This window comes from Struthio camelus, chromosome 2 (assembly GCF_040807025.1).
Source record: "Struthio camelus isolate bStrCam1 chromosome 2, bStrCam1.hap1, whole genome shotgun sequence".
NCBI classification, from domain to species: Eukaryota; Metazoa; Chordata; class Aves; order Struthioniformes; family Struthionidae; genus Struthio; species Struthio camelus.
This window is the reverse complement of record NC_090943.1, coordinates 9,786,305-9,812,117: the sequence shown is the minus strand read 5'-3', so window position 1 is coordinate 9,812,117 and position 25,813 is coordinate 9,786,305. Positions and strand designations below refer to the sequence as shown.

The 25,813-nt window shown below is 43.1% G+C and overlaps 1 long non-coding RNA gene across 1 annotated transcript; it reads left to right on the top strand.

The window, feature by feature from the left end:
* The first annotated feature begins 173 nt into the window (after positions 1-173).
* On the top strand, positions 174-25,813 carry LOC104148734 (uncharacterized). Its single transcript, XR_695187.2, has 3 exons — positions 174-257; positions 1,159-1,328; positions 17,122-25,813. It is a non-coding gene; the product is annotated as an uncharacterized lncRNA (long non-coding RNA).

Here is a 25,813-nt window from a genome sequence, read left to right as displayed (position 1 = left end):
GCACCTGGCTGACCCTGGAAACATTGCTGACCGGAGGAGGACAGCTTCTGGCACAGTTCGCAAGCAGAGATGGACTTCCAGCCAATGGCAGGTTAGCGGCTGAGGGTCACGGTCTGTTGCTGCTGGCAATTATTCTTGCTCGGGATCACTGCTTGCGTCATTTGAGACCATGTCTAGACCGAGGTGGTGCTCTGCCCCCTGCTCTGCAAAGCGTTTCCGTCCATGTATGGCTACCTCCAAGCCACGCTGCTCTGCAGGTAATATTTTACCTCACTGCCCCTTGCACAAGAATATCCCTTTCCCAGTTTGCCACTGCCGACAGAAGCGCAGCAAGAGCTGGGACACGCCGTCTCTCAAGGAGGCAGGAGCTGCCAAGAGCTTCTCAGGCAGGGAAGCGGGAGCAGGGAGGCAGATGCCTCCCGCATGCTGCCTTGGCGCCCAGTTCCTGGCCTTCTGCTACATGGTACTACAAAACCTGCCTTGGCACCCAGGCTTCATCCCGCTGTTCCTCGCCATGTCTGCAGGCACTTTCAGCTGTGCATGCTAGGGAAACCACGAGTCTGCGAAAAGGTTACTCAGTTTTGGAAGGTGCAGCTAGCAGAAATAATGTTGAAAAACTATAAATAAGTGGTAGGGCATGTGACCATGCATGAGTGCTTCTAAGTAAATATTTTGTGGGGGGGTGGGAATCAAGTATTATACAGAGGTAATTAAAAAAAATGATCATTAGCATCGCAGTATTAGTGAAGCAGAAAATTGACTCGGAATATGATTGTTAGTAGCTGTCTTGAGAGCTTTATACATTTATATCACTATTTTCTTTATAAACGAGCTAAGGGATTAGCTTGCATGATGACATCAAATTTCATTCAAGAAAAAGCAGAGGAGTTTCTCGGTGTCTTAAATACGTAGTGTCTTGTTAATTTGGACATTCTCAATGTACAGTTTCAGAGAACTGCCTATAGCTGACAACTCCTTACAACTCCTTTCTTCCCAAGAGGAAAAAAAAAAAAGCTCCATTTTACTACTGGGGAATATAGTCATAAAGACAGAGACTTGCCCACGGTCACCCAGGGGGATTCTCAGCCTTTGACCAGGGTCACAATGATTTTCTCTAGCGTTAGCATCTTCCTTCCAGACCTCGATGTCTCCCTCTAGGGTTCCTTCTCTGGGAATGTGTGAGGATGGTGACTACATGAGCAGAGCTGGCTGAAAGACGAGTCACAGACCAGGCCAAGCCTCGGTATCGGGGTCGCGGAGCAGAAGCAAGGCCACGGTGCAGACCTGCAGAAAGGGAATGGGAAGGCACCTCACTCTCACCATGTTAAGTATGACAGCTCAGTATGCATCCTTTTTACACTTTGTGTCCTGCTTTGGAAAGCAGGTTTACTGTACTGTGTGAAGGCCACTTATCTTCTTTTAACTACTGTCTCAAAATCTTGAAAACTTATAAATAATTTTTTCTCACTTACAGTTGATAGAAAAAGGCACACTGGGGCTCATAGTCCTATTTCAAGTGAACATGCCACTAATTTAGTTTGTTCTGATCCCGAAAGCACGGGTTTACAGAGTCCTTACAACCTGCTGAATTGTCCTTGCCAAAATCGCTGCATATTCACAATAAAAGCCATTGCAGTGTGCATTGCACAGAATCATGAGGTGCATGAGGATGGGAAGACACTGATGGGAAGGCTGAGAGCCCCTTCTCGTTTCACTATTCATTTGACTTGTTAGCCTCTACCTTCTCACTTATTCTGTGTCTAGTTTCTTTGAAAATCTTCATTAACAATGGTTAAACAGGGAAGCATGAAGCCTATGGCAGCAACCTAAGCATGGTTAAGCTGAAAAGCCTTGGGCCTCTAAAACTTCCCTACAGAGACCAATGCTGCATGATACGGCAGATATAGCACAGAGTCTATGGGAATCCTGTGCTCTTCCGGAGGCGAGGTCAGGGAGGACACTAAGGGCCCTGGTGATCTGTGTTGAGGCAACTGATTCAGGCTTTTAGTTACTGTGTGTAAAAGACAGGGATTTATGCCTGAGAGATTTTCTAAGTGTGAATCATTTTACCAAATTATCAACCTACCAGTAACTTCACAAACAGTTCTCACCAGCTGACAGTCTTGTCCAGAAATTGCTTAGGAGTTGATTGCATCTCAGGTGACCGTAAATTCAAATTTCTATACATCTCAAATACTTTACTCTCAGTTTTTCCTCTGAATCTTCTTCCCTATTCAGAACCTGCTGTATTGCTCTATTCTTTCTCTGTGGGGTGCATAATTTTAACTCATTTATTGACTCATCAACTTTTTTCCCGTTGACCTGCAAGTTTTAAAAGCCAAGAGATAACTGAATATCTGCATGCATGCAAAAAGGCAAGGAGTAATCAGAGCAGCGTGCAGAATATGTAAGTAGCTTCTAAAAATAACAGGGGGAGTCTTGCAGACTTTTCACTGTACGCTGAGTTGTAAACTTCAGTTCTTCATTTGACTTGGCTTTCAGGAGGCAAACATAATTACCATCTGCAAGCACAACTCCTATTACTATAGTGTCTGGGTCAAACAGAAACACAGTGCTGAGCTGTAGTGGTCCAGCCAGACATTCTGTACCATGGTATACATATATTACAGAGTCGGATGGGCTATGTTGAAGTTTCCCACTGTGGAAGGACTTTCTTAAGAAACTTGAGTTGAAATTAAGCATTTGAGAAAGAAAGAGGAGACAGGTGGCTTGCAATGTGCTGTGACAGATGCATTTGCTGGAGCTGGTTCACGTAATGACATCCAGGGCAATAGCTTCCAACTGGAAGCAATACAAAAATGAGCACATTCGGGAGCCCTGTCAGATTGTTGTTTCTAACAGGTAGTTAGGAGGGAGAGGAGCATGCATGTTTTTTGCGGGAGCTGTTGGGGGTGGATAGGAAGCATTAATACTGTGTTATGTTGTGTCAGGTACGGACAGCGGGATTAGTGGTCTAAGCATCCAACAAAATTAAGATAAATAAAAAAACGATTTATCAATTATTTTTGCAGAAACCATTCTGCGTCTTTGATCATCCCATCACCCTTCCGTGTAATTCTTCCATTTCTACAGTACTGATTTTCAGCTAGAGGATTAGAACTGTATTCAAGATGCTAGAATAGTGTAACGATATTTTCTTTGTCTTCTTTGTCCCTTTTCTAAGCTTTCTCAATGTTCCATTTGCATCAAGCTGATGTTTCCATATAAGCATCTATTATAAACGTGAGATTTTATTCCCGAGTAGTAATAGTTTACAGCCCATCATTACACGAGTAAAATTAGGATTGTGTTTCCATTTGCATCCCTCTACATTTGTCTACACAGAATTTCACTTACCATTTTATTACTTGGACACCTAGTGGCATATAATCTTTTTGCAATTCTTCACAGTTAAGTCTTATGTTTACTAGCCTGAATTTGTCATCCAAATTATTCACTTAAACTGCCTTTCTCCGAGGCAGTCAAATTTCTGCCGAGATTTGACTCGGAAATGCCCAAGGCAGTTCAGTCTGAATATGAAGGGTATGATACAACAGAACACAGATGGCTCAGTTCATCACTTATACTGACCTAAAGGCAAAACAAAAAACCTCTAAGACCTGTACCTGACACGCCAGTACTGTGCTTCAGCTTCAGTATCTCATGATAATATGCTGGTAACGAGTTATTTGTGATTGACATGTAGCCCTCAGAGAATATTAACAAGAATTCAGATTTGAACTGAACTGCATCACGCAAGAAAACTTTTCCCATACTAAAACCCAGCAAACCCTATGTACCATTTCAACTCTACCAGAAAATAAATACTTAAACCACATCATATGTGTGAACGCATGTGTGAGTCGTGTGCCCTCCCACAGTTCCCATCCAGGTTTAAAGACCCATTTCAACAATATCCCCAATGGGCTGTCTGCCTGGGTTACCTTTCTCTTTTCTAACTAGTGTGCTGCTGGTACGGCCTGCCAGCCCACTCCTAAGAGGAATAACATTCTCCTGGTTAAGTCACTAGCCTGAGATTTTGATGAATTTCTCTAATGGCTCTGCAGTAGGCTTCCTGCTTGACTTTGAACGCTGGGCCTCCTTGCCCTACCTGCAAAATGGGAATTGCATTTGTGGTGGGCACGCCAGCATCATTTCCTGGGCAGCATCTCTACAGATACACAGTAAGAAACAGTGGCCGCTCTCCATTGACACTGCTTCTGAACAGAGCATGCCCATACTGGCAATCTATTAATAGAAATAGGCCAAATCCAAGACCTCTTTTTCTTTTTATTAACAAAGTAACCAGCTTGTTCAGTTTGGGTAGGTGGTTGTCCCTGGTGTTACTTCACCAGAACCGGGTCTATTTCTGATCAGATAAAAATTGGGTGTTTGAGGAGCTCTTCTTCCTCTTTTGGCTAAATGCATTGCAGCAAACACGTTTATTCTTGACATAGCACATATCCTCCTTCTATTCCCTTAGCTGTGTTCATTTTTACAAAAAAAAAAAAAGTTTTTCTTTTAAGGAATAATTACTTTCTACAGAACATTTTCTTGCAATATCTGTCTTAATCTACTGTTATCCATGAAGTAAACTATTCTTGTGTTACCCCCTGACCTCTTAGATTAAATCCTCCCGTCTAATCATGACTGTCCCAATTGAACTGCTGTCAGTTATTCCAGATGTGTCTCTCTTGATTATTGTTGCACTGAGATCACACACAGTCATTTTCCTCACCCCACAGCCGTTTTCCTCATTTTCACTGTTGGGAAAAGCATTATTTTTTACTTCTGTCAGGATTTACATCATCCTCAGCATTTGCCCAACTCGTCTATTGTAGGAAATGTAATAATCTTCCCCTCCTGCATAGTGTCTTCAGCCATAATGCCAGGGATATCTGAGTCACAGCAGATCAATGATAAAATTTTCAGTTTCTCTACTATTCTTCTTTGTGTGGTGTGTATTACTGCTGCTGATAAATACCCGCTCTATTCTCTAAATATAAGCAGTTTGACACTTGAACAATGAAGTATGTTCCCTTGGTCAGTTCCTAAACAATTTCTCTGATGAAACTGTCAGGTCTTGGCTTCTGCTACCTCTAAGCAAACATCAGGCTCCTGCAATTTCCACAAAGTATTATTTTCCTTCCTTTGAAATGCCTGTCTTTGCTCGCCACCATTCATCCCCCTTCTCATTAGAATAGACCATGTCTATGATATAATTTCTCATCCACCATCCTTCCATACGTAATTCCAACTTTATTACAAGACCCTATTTCACCCTAGTTGCTCTGGTGACTCATTTCATAGTTCTGAGATCACTGGGAAACCTCACATCTTCCACATCATCACAACATGGTCACATTGCTGTATTTCGTTTGCCTGAAGTCTGGCATGTCCTGGTGATTACTCTGTATATGGATGTAAGACGTGTACAGAGCCAAGCGACAAATGTCTAGAATGAGTGTAATCCCCTATAACAAGCAAAAACAATTCAGGAAATGTGGTTCTGGACTATCAGCCGTGCTGTGCTATTAACACCTCTCATCAAGGTAGTGGCTGAGTCCTCTGAAAATACTATTGCTTTTACATCCTCAAAGCCCTTCTGCAGTGGAGAAGGATGATTCCTTACTGAAATGAACAGAGGCATATTTAAGGCACAGTATACGTAAGGGATCTGTTGATATAGAGGTATGGGAACATAGGGCTGGAAGGGACTTCAAGAGAGTATGTCATCTTTTGCACTGCCCTGAAAAAGGCCATTTATTATTTATTATTTATGCCTAAATTCCTGGCAATTGTTCTTTAAGACCTTAAAGATGGAGACTCCACAGCCTCCAAGCATGCATTGCCCTGCCCTTGCATCTTGCAGGTGTTCCTCAGTAACCTGAATTTTCCATTCTGCATTAGAAGCCTCTACGTGAGGTAGAATTAGAGTTACAATTAAGCCATGTAAATAGAAGTGTCTATGTAAATAGAAGGAAAGCCAAATGCCTACCTTTCCATACCGGCAGTAGAGATCCATCCAACACACCTGTGCAACTCAGTGAGACGTTCAGTGGTACCTTTACAGTAGGGCAAGCACGCTCTCTTTGCAGACACAGACACTGCTGGCTACAGGTAGGATGCAGCTGCCGAAACACTGCATGTCTTCCCCTACCCTTGGAGATGCCCCAGGGTATCCTCCATGGCCTCCAGAAGAAAGCAGGCCTCCCTTGTGGTCTGGATCGTGTTTACCAGCCTAGCCTTGACTGTCCTAAGCCATTCAGATGGTCTTAAATGCATAGGCTTAGGAAATGAATCCTGCTCTAGCTCACCACTGCCTGTAACAGGAGCGCAGAGACGTCACTGGCATGTAGACAAATATCCATAGACTCTAATAGTAAAATACCTGGGGCTTAGTAGCATCCTTCTTCCTCTGCCAGAAGCACACAGAGCTAATGATTGCTCTCTCACCGACGCAAGCTTTTCATGTTGCGCTTGAAAATTGTTGTCGCTTTTTTACAGTTGTACAGTTTTGTACAGTTTTCCAGCTGATGCCGTACCAGTGCCTCTGTGTAAAGTGATGGGCAACCACTGGTAGGCACATTGCATCATTTCCCCGTGATTGAGGTATTTCAGGTCATAGCAGTTCCACAGCACAGGCATTCTGAAGCGGGCACTCTGTGTTCTAGGTGGACTTTTTGTTCTCCTTCACCAAGCTGTCTAGCGTGTGTGATTGTGGGGCTCAGCCTGAAGCAAAAGCTTTCTTTTCTCTCCTTTCATCCCAGAGTGCCTGGAGTTCTTGTGCCCTTTCAAAATGTTCTGTGGAAACTCATAGGAAAAATGGGCAAATTCTGTGATCCACCAAGCGGTGACTATGCATAAGCTGTTGAAAGGACATCAGATGGTGTGTAATAACCCCAAAACCAAAGACGATGAGAGCATCAGCAGTTGTTTACACATTTCTTCATGGGGTGGCTGGTTGGTATGGTTGTGCACTTCAGGCTGCATGCATTTCCTTGGAGGATGTTAAACTGTGGCAAACCCTTCAAAAACATGGAGAATTGTTTTCAGAAAAGCTAGCACCCAGCAGAGAAGATGAGTTGTGTTGTTTTCTCAAGGAAGACGTCACCCACACTGATAAAGAGGTAAAAGGCTTTCAGAAGCTATAGGGACAAGGCAAAGAGAGCTGTGCCATTTGAGGGCTATGTTAGTGCACTACTACTGTCTAGTTTTCTCTCCCTCTTTCTCTTATTTATCTAGTTTTACACTGATGGGCAACAGTAGAGCACAACACAAGATAACAGAATTTCACCACTAAGGGAGAGGAATTCCTTGTGGTCCTCCCTAGGATTGCTTTCTCTTCCTAAGTGCTTGTGAGAAATGTATGGAGGAAATTTACCTCCTAATACTTCATTTTGGCTTTGAGCTGTGGGCATTGATGAAACCAGGAGCCAGATATATGATGGCGGCACTTTTGCATTTCAGTACATGCTACTGTAATGAAGTGCCTTTCCAGCAAGCAGGCCTGCAAATATTAACTGTTGTGATGCCACCATTTGGGAGGGGGTCAGCCGTGCCAGGTTGAAAGCAACGGAGATGTAGGCTGGAATCCGCCAACTGTAACCATGGTGCTTTTGTCCCCTTTTTTCATTTAAAGGGCCTGAGCAGTCACCCTGTGTGTGCTGTAGCCGCTGGGCTGAATGGCATGGGCTGAGCAACCGTTCTTGGAAAGTCCATGAGATGAGGGAAGGACACACTAGCTAGATGATCATTAAAGTATACAAATTTATTTGGTTAATTCCCTGTTGCACTTACAGCTGGATGGGTTAACAGAAAAGGCCAGACGGATAATAATTCATTCTCCAGAAAAGTGATTTTAGTTAGTGCCAAAATGTTCCCTGTTTGGGCCAAATTTCCACTACTATCCACCGCTGATATTCGGAGGGCTCAACTGACAAAACCAGAGAGAAAAAGATGGAGCCTTTCACCCAAGACCCAAGAGCTTACGGAGCTAATCTAGAACACAGGAAACCCAGACTTAGTCATCTCCTTTACCTGAAGGATTTGAACGCACTCTAGACCAGCCGAAACCAATTTCTTAATTCATGGATAATTTTGTAAACTTGTGGGGCCAGTCTCTTACAGTTGCAGAGGCGATCACAAGGCAAGGTAACTGGGGGCACACAGGTCGGAGACCTTGAACTGCTCAGGAGATGGATGGTATCCTAGAAACTGAGTCCCACCTGCGGGCCACCAGCTGAGCATTTGGGTAGGAAGAGTTTCTTTGTCCTTCCTACTGCTGCTGTCTACTCTGAATTTCAGAGTATTTTATGTTTTGAACTAGACGTGACTGAGAATAAGTCTGTTGTCTATTGGTTAGGCCATCCCTCTTGAAGCTGAGTCTCCTGTCCAGCCAACGGCCAATAATTTATTCAGTGTGTGACTCAGAGGCTACCAGGTCAATGAAAACTTGGATCTGAGGAGAATGAGGGAATCTACAAAATGTAGCTCTATGTGCTATAGCCCAGCTCTTCAAAGCATCTCAGCGCAGTGCAAATTCTCCTCTCAGTCTTGCTGCACGCAGCCTCAGTATAGCCCAACTGTACTGCAGCAACGGGGGGACCCCAGTCAATATTTGCCCCAGTATTGTGCTACCCGCCAGTATTGTGTAACCCACCGGTATTGCTCCAGTGACATGTAGCATTTCAGTACAGGAACTGACACTGCTAGTGAAGAGTCTGAAGGAGACCATAGGTACATGACGTCTGACCAAGCTGAAATCTTTTACCTGGTCAGAATTACCTCTAAAAAACAGAACAGGCCACAACAGTGCATGCAGATCAAGATCAGTAAATGGCAAAGTATTGTGGGATAGCATGAGAAGACTTGGCCAATATACAGTAAGATATTCTTAGTGGGGATGCAGGTAGACCTCCAGCAAATACTCTTCCAAATTGGTTTTAGTAACCTTTGTTAACATGACAGATGATTTTCAGCCAAAAACTCAGTATACACAAGTTATTTTTATGCAGAAGAATTCAAGTTTATCTGCAACACATTCCAACCACAGAGAAGCCCTGCATGTCTTACCTTGGTAATTTTTCAGTAGAGCTAGGAACTAGGCACAGGTCTTCAAAATCTGAGGCTAGCCACTAAATCTCCATTCTTCTCATTACATATGTAATAGGAAAGCGGCTTTCCTAAGGGCTGGAAGACAACTGGCTGGCTAAATCACATTGAGGCCATTTGAAATGGAAGTGGCTTTAAACTGAGTTTAAAATTGCTTAGGGAAACACTCTTCAAATAAAAATGCAGACAAGACTTTAGAAGTGCTAACGCATATAAAATTGAATGGGTGCTTCATGAATCACTAGCAAGAAACTCTACTTGACTGCAGTAGTAAGAGGAACAGCATGGGACCCTCTCCCCTACCTTCTCACTCCCACCGTTTTACTTTTTACACTGCACAACTTCATAACCTTAGGGCATTATTTTTAACTAACACTTTTAATGCTCTAATTTCTCAGGTTCCTGGTGTATAATTAGAAGTTCTGACATCCTTGTCTTTTTGTTCCCTAGTGTCAAGGGTCTACTGAGAGAAAGAGAGAGGCATTACTCTTTCTCTTTGGGCAGAAATACTGGCAAGCTATTTGTTAGAACAATAGATCTGTCAAGCTCTGTCAGCCTCGCTGTAATTAGTTCCAGAGTTAACTGCTTTCTGTCTCCCAGAGAGGCCAACACCTTCGCGTTTACTTTTGACTGGAAAAATTCCTCTCTGCAGCAATTCCGATGTGTCTGAAAGGTGTCCATGAGCTGAGAAATGTGCAAATTTATAATTAAGTGCAAATCTACCCTTCGTTTCCATCAATCTGACATCATTCAGTTTTCTAAACGGTGTCCATTTTAAGCAGAAAAAGCACTAAACTAGGTAATATTTCCGAGCAAAAGAACTACTAATTTAGATGAGTTTTGAAACAAAATTCATGTCATGATGGCTGTATTTTTAAAATTTGTCTTTCATTTTTCTCCTCTCAGAAGGAATTATCGAAATTGCATGCAGCTGTGAATAAAATAAAAAATAATTTGGGAGTAGGCGGGAATTTCGCAAAACAAACTGAGACAAATTTTCAAGCAGAACTGAACTGTTTGCTCTGCAGAGCTCTAGTCTGGAGCCCTAATTTTCTCTTCTGTTCTCTGGACTACTTTTTGGAAATGGAATTAGTCCAAATGGCAGAGCAGTAGAAGAGGATATTGTTACTCAGACTTGCATTTATTTTCATTCTGCTACCAATTACAGGAAATTATAAACAATGATTATATTTTTCAGACATCCATCAGGCATGCAGAGCTAAGCTTTAACCCTATTTTTTGAACATTTAGGAGTGGAATTATTTGCAGCAGCCACTACAGGCCTCACTGAGCTCTCACCATATTTTGATGGAAATTTCACCGTTGACTTTAGGGAAGCACCAAGCCAATAACAGGATTTTGGGGTCGAACACAAATTAATGAAAAAAGTTGCACTGAGTTTAAAAGGACCTGATCATGTTGTAGGTTTTCATACTGTACAGTGTCCACTCACCTGATGCTTTGTTTTTATTGTTCTTGATTATTGCTTTTGTTATTTTTTTTAATCTGAGATGACGTTTCTTTGCCCATCCCTCCTTATATGTATAAAGCACTTATTTTAATTCTTCCTGGGAGAGATAGTAGTTTTGTGGTACTATTGTGACTGAAAAGTAAGTAATCTAATAAAGAAAGTGAAGCCCGAGAAACGAGAATTCTTTTTCTTACCAAAACCAGGTTCTAGATTTAAGGTTTGAGGATGTTCCTTATGCCTGTGTACTGAGGAGCGCTCTCTGAGCTGGACGTCTTGTGAGCTCAGCATGGCCACGGAGCTACAAGTTTTATCCTGTTTTCTCTTCAGAATCCTAATGACTGTGGTAATAGGAAGAAATTAGAAAAAAAAAAAAAGCCGACTTTCTTCAATACATACATTTTTGTGAGTGTTGAGTGTTAATAGCCTTTTTGGCCATAAATTCTGAGCTGCTTTGAGATTTCTGAAAACCTGCATGAAAAGATCTGTCATGCTATATCTAGAGTTCCTTCAAGGAAGATGCCTTTACTTTATTTGAATTGATGAAAGATTTGTGCATGTTTTCTACGGGTATTGATCTGAGATAGGTTGGAGGTTTTGGATAGGTATTTTTTTTAATGGGTATTAGGTTTGGGAATGCTAGGTTGGTGAGAGGGTGGAGGTATAGGACTGCATTTTTGTGTGTATGCAGCCAACTGAAAGGGCCAGAAATGCAGTTCATGCTGTTGCTGGGTAATTTGATCTGGTGCGGTGGGTAATATATGGGTACATTGGTAATATATTTCCTGAGACTGTCAGGAATCTCAGAGTGTTCGATAGTCATTTCTCTCTTCAAGCAATAAAATCTAAATAGCATGATTCATCACCTGTTTCCCTGTTTTTCCAAGGCTGATTTATGCTGCTGCATCTGTAGTCCTTTTCCTTTCCAGTGTTCTGTTGAAATATCCTTAATAAAGTAATCCTTGTTGAGAGCTTTACTCATTAAGAGACTTTCGTGGAAGAAAACTAGATCTACAAGCACAGCAGCAGCAGCCTCACTTTACCGCTTGAAATAGCTCCTCTCCTATTTCCTGGTAAACAACAATCAAACCTCCAAGGGCACCTGCCCTGCTGAATGGCACGAGGAGTGCCGAAACCCTGAGGGCCGCACCAGACGGCGTGGCTGTTGGCAATGGTGGTGCCGGAAAGAGGAGCCAAACCTCATGCCCGGCACCTGGTCGGGATGGTTTCTCATGTGCCCTGTCCCCCGGGCTGCGGCAAGACCCTGCTTTAGCTGACAGTAGAGACCCAGATTTTGACGTGCTTCCATCTCTTTCGTATCAACGCTGAACGTGAGATGCGATCACAAAACAGTGTAAACTTTTGTTGGCTTTCCCACGGTTGAGCTCAAAATTATGGTAGCTCTGCCAGGGCCCAATAATTATAAGAACGGTCTTAAAACATCTGTAGTTGTCTTCTGCTTTATACTCTGTTTGAGTTCAATTTTGGTTTTTGCTGTTGTTGTTATTGATCTTTGCTTAAACTACAGCTTTGTGGGTTTGATGTAATTTCCCACATCCCAAGAAAATTGTATTTCCTTTTTCTTGTTTGCCCCAAGCACAGGATTATGTTTTAGCTGCCATGTGCTCTTACCAGTCAAAATTCAAGTCAACCCTAAGTGACACTACAGGAATGGTATTGTGAGAGCCTAACTATGATTTTCAGAAGAAACCCAAGGTAATTTTGAAGAATAAATCCCCTCCTACCTCTGTGTTTTTTTCTACCGTAACTTTAAATGCAGATGATCTTCATAGAGAAGTAAAAAGGTCCAATATTCCTACACTGCTGGTCAGCAAACTCAAACTCTCTGAATTTCAGAACGAGTTCTTTGTGGCTGACATATCTTTATTCACAATAAAGGTTCTGGAAAATTCTATATTACCTTGAAATTTTGCCTTCCACTTCTGTGATTCCACTAATTTCAGAAGATTGCTAAGGCAGGGAGAAAAAGGCAGGGAGACTACTTCTGAAAAAATCTGCTGGACAAATATATTCCTAGGTAGTACCCAACCCAACCAAACTATGTGTGCAGTGTCATGGATACTGAACACTTTTTAAAAGTGGATTTTTTTTCCATTAAAGTAGCAAGGCGTATCATTAAGCATATAGATGAAGTGAAAACACTGATGAGCTAAAGGTTTTGCTCTGTACCTTTGGGAACACAGCACTGACAGGACCCTGACCTTTATCTTGCTGTAATTTGGATGTTCCAAATATATATAATCTCTAAGACATGGTATAAAAATTATGTTACACTTATTCAATACATATCACATGGTTTAAAAAAGCGTGGTTCTGTCTGGGTAGGAGGGCAAAGAAATGTTAACTATGTGCATATTTATTTTGCTTTTTATTCCTTCTGCGAAGGACAAGGGAACAGCTCTTTTTTTCTGAGGAACCAGAAGTCAGGAGCCACTCTGAATTTGGGGAAGGGTTTTCTTTTCCCATTTCCATCTGGCTGGTTCCCTTCCCATGTTAATTCCAAAGCTAGCAAAATGCTGCAGAGGCAATTAAATGAGCATATGTGCATGGCTGCAAAGCGGGCTGTTGCTTTTTTAGTACTAGCTTTCATGGATATTCAGGCCAGTGACTTAACTCACAGGAATGCTCATAGGCTCCACGCATTTCAGAATAAACAGTAAAATATTTGGAATTAGTTTACTTAAATGAATAAATGTAGCAATTTCTGTGGGAAACTCACCTTCTGCTTGGCCATGACTATACCAGCTTCGCTGTCGCTCAAGGATTGCAATGAACAGGGTGGTCTCCTGCATGTAGATGAGGTGGGATAGGATGGGCAGTGGATGGAAACCAGCTCTGTGTCGGCTTGAGGCTTGAGCTTTCTGGGAAGTACCTGTAATGCTGGTCTGCAGGGACATGGCAGGCAGTTGGACTGGTGCTTTGCAGGCAGTCCTCTCAGTGAGCAATGTTTGGGTTTGGAAGTGCGGCGCTGGCTTTCCATGGTCTAACCAACGCACTGGAAAACCTTGCTGCAAAGGAAGGATCTATCACAAAGTTTCTTCACCTTCCAGGTAATGGGGGAACCTGGCACTCAGTTGTCCTCAGCCCTCTGCTCTGCGTCAAGAGGCATCGCACTGACCTGGGCCGAGGTGAAACCACAGCTCCGCTCCAGTGGAGGTAGAGACTGTTAGTAACCAGCCAGACCTGCTTCCCACCGATAGCGCTGCAGTTTTTGAGTGCTGAAAACAAGCTGTCAGCATAGTTGAACCAAGCTACAATTATGTGTAGGAAGTTGCTGAGAAATAATGTCCAATCAGTAAGGCACTTTTTTCTGCCACACTCCAATCTGCAAACAAAACAGGAGAGAAATTCTTCAAATAAATTATTTCTTTAATGAATTATTTATCCAGCTTTAATCTATTCAATCAATCGAAAATCTGCCAGCACCCCAGGACATAAATGGACTAATCGTATTTCAAACATCTGTACAGAAGGTAACTTCTAGTCAATGGCTAACGGAAGTAGCTAATGCTTTAGGCTTTGGGTTTTGAGACGTGCTCCTGGCTGTAGCTGAATCAATGTCTTACTAAAGCACATTCCAGTAGATCTATCCTATATTAGGAATTAACCCATTTTCTTCTTTCCTTTGCATTTATCTATCCTGTTATATCCCTGTATAGTCTCTCAGCACATGTTGGGAGTTATACAAGGGCCCATTCTGCAACATTAGCTTGAGCTTTAGGGATGGGTTTAACTGTGCAAACATTAGAGTCGTTCTGCACCATCCAACTGAGAGCACAGGTGAGAGACAGCGTCTGTCGTTCCCTCCTTGCTATGTGGCTCCAAATCTTTCCTTCTGCTTAGCCATTACGTTCAGGATTAGCTTGAGACCTTGTTCTGCAAGAACACTGTTTTCTTCTTGGCACCACCTCACAATTTCTAGTGAGCTATCCATGTCCCCCAGTGGCATTTCTGGAGCTTGGTGGAGATCAGAACAGTTCATAGCTGCTCTGTTTGCAAATGATTTCTCCTTTTCATTAGGCTGAACAAACCATCTAGTTTGCTCTGATTCATGTGGCATATTTAATACGATAAATTATTTTGACCATGCATAACTTAGAAAACTATCCCTCCTGCTGCTTAGCACTCAGGCTACGCCTGTTCCAGATAGATACCATCCTTAGGCTGGGCTTGTGGAGTGTTATACCTGCAAAGTGCATCTACTGTGGACATAAAAATTCAGTCAGGCTGTGTTTTATACAGACGTAGAAGAACCCTTCTTCACGGGAGAAAGAAGCCACATCACTGGGAGTGTGTTTTTGCCAGTACGACCTGTTCACTACCACATTTCCCTGGCAGAGCTCTGCTGATGGAAGGATAGAGAGGTGCAATCTCTGGCTAAGACAGAGGTGCCAACAGGGAACTCTTTGAAGACAAAGCCAGGTCTTATTTTTGGTGTTACTTCTAGCAACTTCCGTGCAATTCCAGTAGCGCAGGTTTGCTTGCATGCTGTTTCGTTATAGGAGAGCAAACTCTTTTTAACACATAAGTGACCCCTAAAATAGACAGCACCCAGGCAGCTGTTGCTTTGTCAACCTTATCTCCACAAAGCCAAGAGACATGTTGCAATCTTACTCTTTACTTGAGGATTAGTTTGGGTATTGCAGCTACTTAAATGAATGCAGCTCCAGCTGATGAACCTCATAGATCCCCAAATCAGCACAAGCTCCAGAAGTCTGAGTCGTATTTGAGTAAATCAAGAATCACTGAGATATAACAGGCTCTCTTGGGTGTTGCTGTGAGTTTTGTGTTGATTGAGAACCTCATTAAGTGACATCAACAGAGGAGAAACTGGATAGGTCACTCGCAACCTCACACCTCCAGATGACTGACAGGTCTGTGAGCTCTCTGCTCTTCCCTGCCAGAGTGAGGGGGGTTATTGATCTGTTAACGGTAGTAGTACTGGGTCTTATCATCTGGAGAATGTTTTACCAGCTCCAGATTGCACAAGGACAAAACAAAAATTAAAGCAGACAGGAGAAAGAGATGATTAGACACAAAGACTGAAGCATGGAGACCTGTGTTTCGGCCTTTGTGATTGTCAATGAACCCAATTAATGTTTAATCCCTGATTGGCAGAGAATCAGAGAAATGCAATTTACCTGGGATTAGATTCAGATGGTTAATAAAGTGTCTGCAGTTAGACATTAGCTGATGGTTTTGATTGGGCAGAGCAGGACCCAGTTGGTTCCTAGCGAGGAGTCACAGGACTGAATAGCCTGGTTCCCTTCATCTGCAGAAGTGTGTGTGGTGCTTACTCATTTGAGCTTTGGCGATATGGCTCGTATGGAGGACACCAAAGAGGAAGAAATTGGGCCAGCAAGACCCTTTAGCGGTGCAGGGACAGGGCCACTATAGCAACAAGTGCTGGAATGCTGCAAACTGAGTTTGTGGGTAGTTGTGCAACTGCGGAGGAAGTGCTGGTGGGGAAGATGGCTTGCAGTGATTTACCACATCAGGGGAGTGTGGTTATTCTGACTTTCCCTTCAATATGATCCCAGGCTACCGTGAAGCAAACTGTACTTCCCTTGCTGTAGAGGGCAAGCAAAGCCTGTCAGATCTCATGTCCCTGGGAGCCAGGGCTAGACCCCACTGGGGTCTAGTGGAGGGATTTCTGGGGCCCCTCTGCTATGGGGCAAGGGACAGCGGCCTGGCCTTACTGATACCCGTATCACGGGTAGTACTGGTGGGCAATACAGAGAAGAAAAGGGGAGTGGAAACGTTCACCTCAGAGTCTGAGGGGGTGGGAAGGTATGAGAGAGAGGTTAATGAGATGGGGAGATTAATAGGTGGCAGGTGGAACAAGCTGAGCAGAGAATGCCATGTTTGCTATCTATTTTCTATCTATTTCTTTTTCTATTTTTCTGTCTATTTTTTCTATCTATTTTCTAAGCTAAACTTTCTTAGTTGTTTCTCTGCCTGGAGGGGAAAAACAAACCTCAAGAGCCTTGTTTAGAGTGCATCTTGTGACTACTGTGAAAAATGTCCACAAGCAACTCCTTGCAGCTGCCGATTTGAAGAGGTTTTCCATTCCCTTAATACTAAAATCATTGCTGTCAGGTGGTTAAACAAGTTCTGCCAACTCCTTCCTCATAAATTCTACAGTCTTAACCTGGGAAAAACGGTATTTCAATTTAAACTAGTTGTTTCATTTATAGTTTCACTGAAGCAAAAACTTTGCCATAAAAACAAGAAGAGCCTTGGTTTTTGTAACAGATGGGACTAGATTTTCTATTTGCTTTTACCACTGCAAATCAATAGTTACTATTCTGAAGCCAATGAATTCACACAGTACAAAATCAATGTAAAGCAGAAAGCAATCACATCCATGTATTAAAGTAACAGGCAGTATTTGCCTCTCCTCACATTGTGCGTGTGATCCGATGTCAAAGGGATTTTTTCCTCTGCTACTAAGCACACTCAAGTATTCGTTATTTGCTTCTCATGGCCTAAAATGTTTTAATATTTTGGTTTTTCAGATGCAGCATTTCAAGGTGCTCCTGCAAGTTGGAATTTAAGATACTACAAGTTACCTTGGACTTCCAGGTTTTTTTTTACTTAGCAGGCCAAAAAATTGGCAAAACAAGATGTGATACTTCACAGTAAATGCCAGAAAAAAATCATTCTTTGGTATATGATGTGCTCACAGCAACATAAACAAAGCTGCCAGATCTCTTCCTTGCTCTCCAACATTTCTAAAAGAAATCAACTTTTTTGTGAACATTTTTTCCCTGTTGGGAAACTGGGAGATCAAAGAAAAAGGAGAGAAGGCATAAAGTGCAGCAGTGAAGACAATGGTGAAAACATATATTACATATGAGACATGTTTTGTAAAGAGTTATGCAGAAATGACCTATAGCTTGGAACCAGACTCTCCTTCCACCAAAGTCTGTTGGGATTTTGCCATGGACTATAAGAGGTTCCTCCAGCCCTTGCTTTTAGCAGGTCCGCACTGGTGGATGCTCAGAGCATCCTGCTACTGCAACGTTCCTGTCTCTGGTGGGGACAAATGCTGCCCTGCCCCAGCCTTGCCATCTCGCTGGGGTGGAAAGCACTTCCCCAGCTCACTGCTTCGATCGTCTTAGTCCATTCGGATGTCCTCCTGCTGCCATCTTGTTTGTATAGAGCAGAAACCTCTTGTTTGCCTTCACCTCTACGGCCTCCTCCGTCATCCGGCACAGAGGGCAATGCCTGCCCCAGCGGTAGGCTCCACTGGGTGTCTCTTTTGCTTTCCAAACAGTGCTCCTCTGCCTTCTCCGCTCTTCCCCTTCCAGACCTCTACATGGCTGGGAAGCAGCGGGACACCTTCCTTCAAACTCCTCGAAACACTTGTCTGTGATGCTTGCAGGGAGCAGGGTGAGGGCTGATCAGCTGCTGCACTGCCCTGCAGCCCTCTCTCCTCCCCAGGTCCCACTTCTCACTACTCCTCAGGTATTTGAACATCAGGCTCCTTTGCAGTGGATTGCCTCCGTGATCTGTGTTTGTGCAGCACCTAGCACAGAGAGGTCTTTAGGCTATGGTAGTGCCTAGACACCACATTTTTACTGCAAGCCAGGCATAAAAATACCGCCAGGCTTTCAGTATTAAGGAAGCAGGAGAAGATTTTATGTAAAGCAGAGCCTAGTCCTTGGGGCCCAAGGTTGCCAATATTCTTGTCTTAAACAGTATTTTGGTGTACTATTGCTGTTTTAAACTTGAAGGGGTGATGCCTTTAGACACTCTTTCGTTTTACTCATTGTGTGTTTTGTACCATAAGAAACAGAATGTCTCTGAAGTAAATTTTCTTTAGGGCTACCACCAAAGCCAAACAATAAGCCAGGCTATGAGGAAGTGAGTCAAAATCCATTGATCACCCATGCAGTGAGTAACGAGGTCAGGGGTCAAAAAACAAAAGTATTTTTTAAGATGGAGGTTAGCTGACTTATGAAGAAGACTACAAAATCTGTTTGACAGTGAGTGGTCCTGACACATAAGGGAGGATCTACCTGGGACTGATGAGAAAATCGAGAGGGTATTTTCAAAACAAGATTGACTTGGTAAAGTGATGCCCTGGGAAAGGGTTGTCTGGGTAGGATGCCTTGCATTAAATTAGAAGCTGCTCCACACAGTGTGATGTGGAAAACAGTGTAATGTTATTTTGAGAAGAAAGAAGGGGTAAGGAGGGATGGGGGAAGGAGGAAGATCTGGGTAGGAATGCAGAGAACAGCGAATGAAGCTTGTTCATTACCTCCTGCTGAATTTCACTTTACCTTCCCTCAATAGCCCAGCTCAATAAGATGAAAACTTTAAGTGAAAGACAGCTCTCAGCATGTCTGCCTGGCAGCCAAATTGATACCATTTCATGAAGATGGATGAACTGCATGTACATATTTGAAGACTTGGTGCTAATGTGCCAATTCACACGTTGCATTATGGGCTAGATGATAGATCCAAGTGTTGCAAAAGCAGCTATTGCTCCAAGGAAATTTGGAGATTTGAATTATTAGGTCATTCAAGCCTACAAGCTGCTGCAGAGCATAATGTCTATAGCAGCATCAAAACGAGTTTTGGCCTTGAAGCATGTGCAGGTGTGCCAGTGATCAAAGGACACTGAGCTGAGGATGTGAATGAAATGAGCAAGCATTGAGTGAGCTCCTCTCTCTGCAGACAGGCCTCCAAGAACTGCTTATCATGTCAATGAGACACCCTTAAGATACCGACACTCACGCGATGTAGGAGAGGCACTTTTCAGTGGATACTGCAGTCTTGTACTTTCTGTGCCATTTACAGCCGTTCTGAGGGAGGACAGCATTTCTGTCGGGTCAAAGCCCCCCAGTTCAAACCAGTACAGGACTTCTGTGGTGACTCAGCCCAGTTCTGCACAGGATCCAGCACGGAGGGGAGGGAAAAGCTCCAGGCTCAACATCTCGGAGAGAGTGTTTGAGAAAAGGAGCCTGTAACATACTGTGAGTAGCCTGTGAGCTGATCAGGAAGGAACTTCTTTCTGTCAATTATACTAAGGGACATAGGCTTTGAACCAGATAAAATAGAGCCCCATGGAGATCTATGTCCCGATCCATCCTGAACCTCTTGTTTATGCCAGTCAGCTTCTCCAGCACGCGTGTCCTGTTCGGTTCATCTTTTTAATCAGAAGTGTCTTTGCAATTACTACTCCTGACCAGAAACAGAAGAGAAGGCATCCAATTCATCCTGTAACCTCTTGTGGGCCTGTGGTCTCCTTAACGTGTATTTGATGTTGTAGCCTGAAAGATTTGGGTGCTGGGGGAAATTTATGCCAGTGTGAGATCACTAGTCAAACATTTGGGCAACAAATATTTGGATGTAAAGTGAGACAGAACCAAGCTTCTAAGCCGTCAGGGATTTGAGGCTCTTCTTCCTTTCTAAATCAATCCCGTTTTGGTCACGGTCTGTGAAAGATCAAAATCTTCTGACGAAACGGAACTGAGTTACTCCAGGGAACTGCTACAGAGACTTCAAAAGTTGCTGCAAATCTAGTGAAAAAGAAGAATTGAAAACAAGATATAAACAAGGGATAAAGCTGGCTTTCAGCCTAGCCTTTCTGAAGAGGTACTGGCCCTACCAGACCCAAGACCCAGCACCCTTTATCAATCTTTCTTATTCCATTTAAAAGGGGTTAACAGCAGGGCAGGAATCCTCTGGCATGGTTCGATCTCTGCGCCTCTAGCAAACAGGAATGTTTGCAAGGTGTGGACAAGTGATCAGAGGCCTCAGGAAGAAGCAGTGTGGAGGTTGCTCTGCACAGAAGTCTCTTTTTTCAGAGGGGTAAATGCTAGGTAATTTCAAGTGGCTCTTGCATTTCAGCAACACTTATTTTTCAGAGATATTCCATGTCTTTCATCTTCGTATTTTTAAAGAAAATAAATGGAAAAAAGAAAAGAGCTTTTAGTTTCAGTCATTTTTATCTCCATTAGATGTGTGTTAGCTCATTACTTAACCTCTACTCTCTTTAATTGCTTTACCATTACTTTCTCCATTTCAGTCTACAAATCGTTCCATGACAAGTCTAGGTCTGAGTTTCATTAAGATGAAGATCCCTCCACCCCACGTAGCAGTAGGCAGGTCAATGTGCCTTATGTTGCCTACAGATGGCTTTCATGCCCCTCAAGAGGTACATGGGGGAGGAATTGGTGTAAATGGTGTAAAGAGAGTCTCTAGCCCTGAAACCAGTGGTCAGGTATCACCTGTGCGACCCACTGTGGCAGTTGTGAGCTCTAAATGCACGTCCTCAGAGTGAAACTCAAAGCTGTGAATCTCCTATTTCTTATTTTACTTCTTGTTCTACAGACAAAAAAAGTCACAGCAGGGAGGGGAACTAATCTGACCACAATAGTTTCTTCCACTGCAGCAAAAGTATACAGTAAAATATGCCTGGCTGCTTTCTACAAATGCATCAAAAGCACAACTCTTCCCCTCGGCTTCTCCAGCCGTGCCTATTTCTCATTCATTATTTCTCCAGGATCGTTTCCCTGCTTGCCTGTCAGACCTTCCTCCCACCTTTAAACTACCTGTCCTGCATGTGATGAATTTCCTTCTGTCTTTTGCACTTGAGTCTGAGGCTGATAAGACGTGGATCAGAGAAGACGTTCTTTACTTCCCAGTAGTAAACTCTCCTTCCTCTTGCTCCTCCAGCTGTTTATAGTGGGGTATAGTATTTATAAATTGCAATTTATAAGCAACAGGATTTCCTTGAGGATATTTAAGATACGCAGAAGAAGCATTCAGTGAGCCCACCACATTAATTAACTCTAATTATTTTCTCACAATTAAACACTTTTTTTTTTTTAAGCAAAAGCAAATAATCACTGAAAGTAAATGGGAAGACTTGAACGTTCCCAAGTAATGAGTGGAAGTACCATATTTTCTATATTTCTGCTCCTGCAGTTTCTTTGTTAATCTAAGTTCTTATTTGGAAATTATTTCTAATTTCAAAATGCAGAAGTGAGCGGAAGATTGCTTTCCATCTGTTCTTAGCTTCACAGTTTCTGCTTCATGAGATCATTTCCGGAAGTGCATTAGTTATACATTCTTGCGGAGCAAGTGTGGATATTGTCTGCAAAAGCACTTACTGTAGCAGACACCGAATATTAATAAACACGACATCTCTTCTGTTTTCTTTATGCAGTGAGGTTTTTGCATTAGAATATCCACTGAATAGAATAACTGTTTCACAGGTAATGGCTATGCAATAATTATCAGGCAAAAGCATCAGTTAATGAATGAACCACTCTTGGGAACAACTGATGAAAACTGCGGTGCAAATCTCAACCCCTCATCCAAAGTCAGTTGGGTGCTATCAGGAATACTTATTTACAATGCCCATTGCATGCCAGTACAAATTTAGCAATGGGAGCTCTATTTCTGAGCAAACAGCTCGTACTCCCCTGCTCTTGGCGTAACGAGTGGGCTTCAGTTAACACAATGATTTGCAGATGATTGGGGCTTTTTTCTCTTTGATACTGTTAGTAGAGAAATAAAGGAAAGGAAGGAACAATTAGGACCTCTGTCATGGGAAGAGGTCTAGTACTGTCTGCCTCATTGAGTATGTAGAATCGGACCAGAGGATTTACTCTGTGATGAGATTCCTCATTTCTTCCGGGACAGAGCTCTTTATGTTTTTCATAGCCTTTTCCTTGTGCACAGCTAGTAGGTGGATACACATAACGACATACTCAAATCTACTTGATCTCAGAGGGCATGCAATTTTGTTTGCGGTTTTAGAAGTAGCAGCTTCACCCTCCACACCCGAAGCTCCTCCTGAATGGGTGTTATGTTAGAAACAAGAAGAAGGATGCAAAACTGAGAAGCAGCTCTTGGAAGAAGAGCTCTTTTCAAAATGCTTTTGCTCTAAACAGCTCCATTCTGAACTCAGGCCACTGATGGGAGCAGGAAGGAGTTATGCTGTGTTCTTGGGACAGCTTGTGGGTGAATTCCAGAAAAATAAACAGCTTTTGCATGAAGATCTGTGCCAAGCTGACCCTGAAGCTGATGAGGCTGCACCTCCAGAAGAAAATTTTCTTGCCTGTTCAGTGCAGGTGTGCTACCACCATCTGGAAACTCATGGTCCTGAGCATATCTGTAGCAGGGGGCTCTGTGATAGATGAATGATCTACTCTTCAAATATACTGCCAGCATTACAAGGTTGGGCAATCCTTGGCTGATCAGTTAGGTGACTTACAGTTTGGGCTCAGTTGCAATGGCGCAGCTGATGGAACTGCACTTTTAATATTAAAGCACATGTTATGCGCTGGGGTTCACTCATAGAAACCTCAGGGTCTCTCACCAGTTTTCCCTAATGAAGAAAGTGGGATCTGCCAGTGTGAGGACTTTAGCCAGGATCCTAATTCTTATTCGGGGAAGCATTTTTGCATTTTCTGCTACCATGATAGTCTTTTACCAGGTCTTCAGGCCATAGAGAGGAAATGTTTAAGTGCTGTGTAGTAGGCTGAAGGATCAGAGCAGACTGTGCCTTTAGCAGACTGATGGTCACTGCCTGTAAGGCCTGAGGCTGCTGAGCAATGCCACTCTCTGGTTGCAACTGTACTGAGTTCTGCACAACATCTGTAGAACATCTCCTGTCTGTTGTGTGGAACCAATGCTCATAGATTTGTAGGAAAGTGAGAGATGCACATGTCAATGGCAGTCTTTGGCAGGGCTTCACCTAATTGTTCACTGACTTCAGAATGGATGCGTTTTTCTGGTTTGCTTAATTTATTGAGATTATTTACCCAGGCATGTAGCAAATGGTAGCACAGCACAGAGCTGTGGTTGGGTAGATAGCACGGGGTGCTTTTAGTTCTGTGAGATGTAGCTTTCATGCTATTTCCACATTTACGTTTCACTTGTTCATAGAACAGCAGATGTTGATTAACAGAAGAGTCTAGTGTTTTCCAAAGGCTGTTTTCCCGTCTTTGTGTAGCTTTCTGCTTTCAGTGCGCAGCCCATCTGAATGCTCAGGCCTGCTGGCCTCTGTGGTCCGAGCGCTCTCCATCTCGGTCTAGGCTGTGCTATGCGGGCTTTGCAAGGTGCTGTGAGTTTTGCAAACAATGAGGGCAGTATCTGTCAATACAGAGGAGGAACGCTTCAAATCAAATGTAAAATTCCTATCTTCTTCTTAAAATGTGAATATTTAAATAGTAAGAGGCACTTCATTTCACAAAATTTTAAACTATTTTATTCTAGCTGCAGAAAGCCTCACGGTCACAGTGATCTACCATCCTTCTTGGTGACTACACAAAAATTTGTGGAATTGGGACAGCACAGCTTCCTGTTAGTTCCCACAGGAGTTGTTTTCCTTGCTCACCTGGAAGAAGCAGTAGCAGGAGTGGCAAAGGCAGCACGCGCAGCTGAACGAGTCCGGTGGCCCTGGGGCCAGGGAGTGGGGTGAACCTTGCACCTGCTGTCCATGTAGCTGTTGACCAAAGGGGTGGAGGAGAAAGTGGGCTATCGTTTTGATGGCCTGGCCTCTCCAGCGATAACACGAATTTGTGAACTCCATCAGCCGCCTATATATTTCCCAGCCATAATTATTGCCTGCTTAGTCACGGTGAGACTGCTAAGCCAGCCTGCCTTTGACCAGCAGCTTCTTCCACCAGCTCCACAAAGACTGCAAGGTTGCTCCTCCTGGGTATTTTCCATCACAGGGGCATTATCCTCTCTTTTTTAGAGACTTTCATTAAATAATTGAGAATCTTCCCTCCCTTCCACCTACCCTTTTCTTCTTTAGCTCAGGGTGAACAGCAGTTAGTATCGGTGTCCTAGCAAAGTGAAACTTAAATTTCTATGGCAAGAAAAGTCACAGTAGTCACTGCTCATTTTTCCATTTCTGCAACAGGAAGCAGGAATACTGTTTTTTCACCCCCTAGTTCTGGCGTTTCGTTCCCGCTTCCTCCCAGTCCTGGGAGCTTTTGGAGCTGGTGAATCACTTTATGCTTTTTTTCCCTCCCACCCTTGTGTGTTTTCAAGCTATATCATAGGAAACTTCTTCAGCTCTGAGAGTAGCTTTAGTGGAAGAGAGCTGCGTTGGTGGCTGACTGCCCATAGCATTGGCTGTGCTGCATTACGGCCGTGCCGGGCTGTGTGTCGTATTGCCAAGTCCCTGTGACACACGTTGTCACGGTTCTGATTAACAGCATCCCCGGGACACTGCGATACAAACACAGCTTGGCTTCCACACTTTATGGGGGTGGAGGCCAACCTGCTTCATCCTTCTGAATTTCCCAGTTGTCTATGTTGTTCAGATTTGGATCTCTTTTCCTGACTCCAAAAACTATGCTTCCTGGTGAGGGCTTGCATTTGCTTTCCCAGCGGTTAACACTGGAGGATGTGTCCTTCCTTTGTACGGTGCAACAGCAAAGGCACTACCTGCCTGTGAAACCTATGAGAACAGTTATGCATTGCAGTTACCCATTAGATGGGCTGTTCATTTGGAAAATTACAACTTCCTAGTCCAGAGAGAGGTGACAGATGTTCCACCTCGCAGAATGGAGCTTTTCTAGGGTGTTTTTTTTTTTTTTGAAATTCCTTATATGCCCCTACTTCACATGCTCAGCAGCTGTGACAACAATGCTGTTTTGCAATGAGTTGTAGATATTAGAGGAGTTAGCGGTAGCGATGCTTTGTAAAATAGTTTCTGCAAGGCATTATCTCTACAGATAGCTCATTATTACAATGTTTTGCAGTTTAATAAAACACATTAGAAGGGATTTTAGTGGTTAAAAAAAAATCCATCTTAATGAGATTTGTGCTAATAAACACGTATATTTCAGCTGAACGAATTTCCTGCACAGTCAGAATACACCGTTTACTTTCTGACAGAGCTACAAAATGTTTGGTTCTCAGTTAACATATCTCTGAAAAAAATACAGCGTTAGCTACGTGTATGAGGAGATCACAGACAGTGTCCAGATCTGTCATTTTTCTGCAACTTCCGTAACATTCAGTACCATTTCTAAAGCCCCAGATCTCGGAGTAATGGCAGTGTGAGAATGACTTCCCTTTCCCCTGCCCTGGAAAAAGCTGACCTTAATAGATGCAAAGGAAAGGTCCACAGGTCTACATACAAACTAAAATAATAATAATAAAAAACCACAATGAAAATTGATAAAAATTACTCTGTTTATAAATAGTAGCATGTTTGTATGTTGTATGTTG